This window comes from Salmo salar, chromosome 12 (genome assembly GCF_965601325.2).
Source record: "Salmo salar chromosome 12, fSalSal1, whole genome shotgun sequence".
Classification (NCBI taxonomy): domain Eukaryota; kingdom Metazoa; phylum Chordata; class Actinopteri; order Salmoniformes; family Salmonidae; genus Salmo; species Salmo salar.
In genome coordinates this window covers 56605248-56611247 of record NC_138302.1, presented here as the reverse complement: position 1 = coordinate 56611247, position 6000 = coordinate 56605248, and the positions used below count along the sequence as shown (strand labels likewise).

General features: G+C 40.3%; 1 protein-coding gene across 6 annotated transcripts in view; it reads left to right on the top strand.

The window, feature by feature from the left end:
* LOC106565103 (plasma membrane calcium-transporting ATPase 1) overlaps positions 1-6000 on the top strand; it is a 166397-nt gene that overhangs the window by 2371 nt on the left and 158026 nt on the right. For 3 of the 6 annotated variants that reach the window (XM_045691507.2, XM_045691506.2, XM_014131833.3), the window contains exon 1: positions 2659-3496. The exons of 1 other annotated variant lie outside the window; for it this stretch is intronic. The gene's annotated coding sequence lies outside the window, so the exon portion shown is untranslated. Of the gene's footprint in view, positions 1-2658; positions 3497-6000 lie in introns of those variants that run through there. 2 more of the 6 variants (XM_014131834.3, XM_014131831.3) reach the window with 1 other exon arrangement.

Sequence of the window (6000 nt, the reverse complement as noted above, 5' to 3'; positions counted from 1 at the left end):
TCCTATGGTCTTGGAACGATCAGCCAATGATTAGAGCATTGTCTTGTTCTTCAAATTGTGTTGCCTATGGTATGTCAATGGCTATAAGCTATATTGCTGACATCTAGTGGCTACAATAAATAAATGACACACAAGTTTAGATTCAGGACTACAGCACTGCATGTGTCAGTAATTCGCCAATATTAGCTTTACGCTTTTTTCAAACATAAAAGAAGAAGAAAAATTACTTCTTTAAAATTGAGATTTTGTGCTCTATGGTGTTGACCTGTTTGCTTTAAAATTTGACCTCTCCCTTCAAGATTTGGTGTTGAGTTGTCCATTTTATATTTGTTTTAGACATTTCCCTCTAATATTTGGTGTTGAACTACCCCTTAAAGATTTGGTGTTGACCTCTCCATTTTATATTTGTTGTTGTTCTATCCCTGTAATATTTGGTGTTGAACTACCCCCTTCAAGATTTGGTGTTGAATTATCCCTTTAAGTGCGAAGGGAGGGTGTCAGTCACAGAAGAGCTGAGATGTTGACTGGCACCTCTCAGCCTGTAACACCTACATGTAGAACAGGTGCTCATGAATATCAGATGCAGTGTTTTCATGCGTTGGCGTTTCGTATAGGCCTTGGGCATACATTCTCGCCTCTGTATTCTATCAGGTCTTATATGTAGATGCAGTAAAGGTGGTTTACTGACTGAACTATGTTCAACCTGTCAGAAAACTGAAGACTCATGTTAGCTCCCCTAGCTCATACCTAGGCTTTAGCTCAGAGGGATAACTCAGGCACAAAGGTATGACAGTATCGATTTGTGACTTCCTTATTTGTGTCTCTGTTTTTGACCATAACCACAAACCAGAAATCAAGCCAAAAAATCTAACCCTAACCCTAAAACAATGATAGCACACAGAGCTAGTTAAATAAAGGTTAAATAAAAATGTAATAATAAAAAGCCTTGGCGTTAACTTTTGTGGTAAAAACGAATCTTCGGGCAAGATTGCTCATTATGCAAGCATAATTTACTGAACGCCTCTGCTACACAACTTTACATCTTATATAAACACATTTTGAACTCATTTACACTTGAAATCATTGTACTGTATGTTAGAGTCGAGACCATTCTCTCCCTCTCCTTCTTTCTCGCTGTTTTTCTCCAAGCTAATCACATGTTTGTGTTCCTAGAACACTCTGTTATCTACATATGGTTGTTACTATTTTAGCACATGCTAGCAACCCATCTCAACCAGACTGCATTTCTTTTTCTACCTTTAACCAATTTTTGCTCAGTGTTTACAAATACTAATACAGCACATGGAACGTTTGAGTCAAATATGCACTTTCATAAATTATATTAATTAATCAAATAATTGATTTGAGCATAGAGGGAAGATAGAAATGCATGTAAATCTCCCCGTATATGCGCTGACAAGTATGACCACCACATAATGTGTATTTTTAGTGATTTAAATTTTTTTTTACCTTTAACCCACTAGAGTCGAATTCCGTGCCCCCGCCGAAATCTAATGAGCATAATACAAAAATCCCCATCAACATCTGTTGGTTTAAACTAGAGAAATCTTGTGGCAGAGCCGATGTAGCCCTTCCGCATCTGCGGTGAAAGGTGGCAGAGCTAGAGCGGTGTTTGTCAGATGTTTGTCAAATGTTTTATATGAGGCGAAAGAACAGAATGTCATCTTTTATTTGAGGGTATTTTCATACATATCCGTTTTAGAATTTAGAAATAAATGCACTTTATGTATATAGTCCCCCCATTTAAAGATGTCATAAGTATTTGGACAAATTCACTTAAATGTAGTCAAAAGTTTAGTATTTGGTCCCATATTCCAAGCAAAACTTTCTGGATGCATTTGCAGTTTGTTTTGGTTCTGTTTCGTATTATGTTTTTATTTATTTATTTAACCTTTATTTAACTAGGCAAGTCAGTTAAGAAACAAATTCTTATTTACAATAACGGCCTATCCGGACAAATTTTCCCCTAACCCTGACGACGCTGGGCCAATTGTGCGCTGCCCTATGTTGTGCACAAATGTTGTGAAACTAGTTTCAGCATCATCTTTGTAACTTTCTCACTCATCATTATTCACCATTCATTCATGATTACCCTTAATCATGGTCGCACCCAGATTAATGTAGATTTGCTCAGAAACATTATATTCTTATTCTTATGACTTGCCTAGTTAAATAAAATGTTAAAATAATAATAATTTCATAACAAAGTGACTCAAAGTGAGTCATTTCTACTGGGCTCAACATAATCCGAAACACTTTAGGGCTATAGGTACATTCTTATTCTATTAAACTTTAGGCTACTTGTGGAGTCGGGTTATATTCTCGTAAATTTGCAAAATTACTGGCAATCAAACATTTATTCCTGTATTGAGGACATGTAGCCAGGCCTAGGCCTAAATTTAACCATTTCATGAATCACACCGTGGAGGGTAGAGCAGACAAGCTACAAACGCAGACCTGGGGGGAAATATGATAAGTATATGGTTTTCCTGATGCCATTACAGGACTATTCAGGCGATCATCGATTCAACTGTTCAAGAGAAACGATCATGTCTCCTCAAGAATCCACTTTAAATGGGTAATCCCGATTTCGTCCCTCCCTCTTTCTCCCTCCGCCCGCCTCCCCCTCCGTGGCGGCGCTCGCTTCAGACGCTGTATATCTCTTTCGTTTTTCCAGCCACGGAAATCGGTGAACCGATCGGTGCTCTGATCTTTCTGTAGTTCGGAGATAGGTCGCGTTTATCTGTACATTTACCGCGGATGGACGTGAACCCAGTCACATTTTAGCCTAGACAAAACAAGAAACCTTTTGGAGTGAATCTATTGGGACTGGTGCTGTGCATTCGGCCCACCAAGAGGATCCTTCCTCTGCGCGATATTTTCCTCCTATTTGGAGAGGAAGGGTGTTATGGGGTGTTCGTTTTCGAAGTGAAATCTCAACAGTTGGTTTACTTTTGGGACTCATAACGCGTTGGTCTAGCTTGTCACACACCACACGTCAAGTTACTGATATCTAAAACAAAAAGGAAAAGCTATAAAGTGCCACGATCAAGCCCGTCTCTGTGCAATGCCACAGTTGTCACATCGGAGTCCAGATGAGGAAAAAACAAAACCGTAGGCTATAGCTTGCACTCCTACAGCACGCATATTTGCGCCGATCGCATAGTGGTAAAACCCATCTCACGGATTTCTCTCCCCATCTCAAAAGCACAATATCAATATAGGCACTGATTTTTGTTAATTTTTTTAGTGGTTGTGTGGTGTTTTTCGGTGTCAAACTGTACGCCTACTCACTGAAAGACCTTTTGCACTACCCAGCTCTGACAGAAGCGGAAGAAGACTGAGATACGGGATAGTGGATTTACCCGTTAGTCTAGTGTGTGTGAGCTGAGGAGAGGAGCGCTCAGTTAGACCATCTCCTGCCGTCTGGTTGTCATGTAGGCTACCTAACCGCCTGACTGCCCTCAGCATCCGGGTAAGGACTGCTGCCTCTACCCTTCTCTTCCAAATCTCAGGTTATTTTCCACAGGTGTGTGTGTGGAACGAATTAATGGTTTCGTGCGATGCGTGTGTTTTGCACTGGCTTTACCAATGCAACCATCCGTTCGTTGTCTGCAGATAGCGAGTTCAGTCTTGCTGGGAGAAAATAGTCAAGTTTCAATAAACAACCTCCCCTAGTTTGGTAATAAACACTGATGTTTTATAGGTGGGAACAGCTCATTTCCGTATGGGGGGTTGCGGCTACTATTCAGACGGGGAGTCTGTGTCCTTCACCAATGAGTATTTGTCGCAACAGTTTGTCTCACGTAGAAAATGAATTGTTGTGCATGTCTGGGGAGGCATTTTCTGCGCTCGTGGGTTTATCCTATCGTTTTATTAGGAGATTCCGCGTAAATGTCACAGACGGCAATGCGCATTTGTCGTCAGGGTCGTCTCGTTTGATCGTGCTCACGTGTGCGTGTATTTATCTGTGCGTAGCTTTGTGTCTGAATTATTGGATATGCCGGTTTAGCTTGATCCATTTAGTTCTTCCTAGTTCAGATTCAACATGTCAACTGATGTGACTGGTTGTGCTTTTTGACTCAAACAGAATATGATGTTTTAGCTCGAGCTTCGAAAGAGAAGAGAACCTTGTTTAATTAACAAGCGCTCGCTCGTTGCGAGAAGTAAATCCTTGTTACATAATTTCCAAGGGATGGGCATCAACTCTCCTCCTTCTCTCAGTTCTCCTTCCTTTTCTGGGTGTGTCCTCGCGCTATTGCGTTTCTACAGGGGGAGACCCCGCAAAATCTGCTAGTGACTATTTTTCAGATTGTATGACCTCCAAAGGAGGTCATCGGGGCTGTTATTTTCCTCCGGCAGCGGAGTGTCAAGGGCCACGGCTAATATTGCAATATTATTAAATTCAGAACATTAAGGTTGATCTCCCCCCTTTAAAGCCGGCCTTTATCCCGTATACGCACTTTCACCTTCACTCTAGACTAGACTAGGTGTGACTGCTGCAGTAAACTGAAAATGTCTAATCATACTGTTGGCTACACCTTCCCCTCAGGACCTGCCTCAGAAAAACATTACATATTTAACTTATTGACTACTATTTTTTTTGTGTGTTTAATGCTGTAACATACAGTACCAGTCAAAAGTTTTGACACCTACTAATTCAAGGGTTTTTCTTTATTTTGACTATTTATACCTTGTAGAATGAAAGTGAAGGCATCGAAACTATGAAAAAACACATTGAATCATGTACTAGCCTAAAAAGTGTGAATCAAATCCAAATATATTTTATATTTGAGGTTCTTCAAATAGCCACCCTTTGCCTTGATGGCAGCTTTGCACACTCTTGGCATTCTCTCAACCAGCTTCATGAGGAATGCTTTTCCAACAGTCTTGAAGGTGCTTCCACATATGCTGAGCACTTGTTGGCTGCTTTTCCTTCATTCTGCGGTCCAACTCATCCCAAACCATGTCAATTGGGTGGAGGCCAGGTCATCTGATGCAGCACTCCATCTTCCTCCTTCTTAGCCTTTACACAGCCTGAAGGTGTGTTGGGTCATTGTCCTGTTGAAAAACAAATGACAGTCCCACTAAGCGCATACTAGGTGGGATGGTGTATCGCTGCATAATGCTGTGGTAGATCATCCATTCACCTATTCTGCGTCTCACAAAGACACGGCGGTTGGAACCAAAAGTCAGAATTTGTGATTTATCAGACCAAAGGACAGATTTCCACCAGACTAATGTCCATTGCTCATGTTTCTTGGCCCAAGCAAGTCTCTTCTGTCCTTTTAGTAGTGGTTTCTTTGTAGCAATTTGACCATGGCCTGATTCACACAGTCTCCTCTGAACAGTTGATGTTGAGATGTGTCTGTTACTTGAACTCTGTGAAGCATTTATTTGGGCATCAATTTCTGAGGCTGGTAACTCTCTAATGAACTTATCCTCTGCAGCAAAGGTAACTCTGGGTCTTCCTTTTCTGTGGCGGTCCTCATGAGAGCTAGTTTCGTCATAGCGCTTGATGGTTTTTGCAACATTGAAATCTTCCGTATTGACTGACCTTCATGTTTTAAAGTAATGATGGACTGTCATTTATCTTTGCTTATTTGAGCTGTTCTTGCCATAATATGGACTTGGTCTTTGATCAAATAGGGCTATCTTTTGTATACTTTTGTATACCCCTACCTTGTCACAACACAACTGATTGGCTCAAATTTATTAAGATAGAAATTCTAGAACTTTAGCAAGGCACACCTGTTAGTTGAATGCATTCTGGTTGAGAGAATGCAAAGAGTGTGCGAAGCTGTCATCAAAGGAAAGGGTGGCTACTTTCAAGAATCTCAAATATAAATTATATTTTTATTTGTTTAACACTTTTTATTTATTTATTTTTAAAACATTTTTGGTTAGTACATGATTCCATGTGTTATTTCATAGTTTCTGATGTCTTCACTATCATTCTACATTGTAGAAAATAGTACA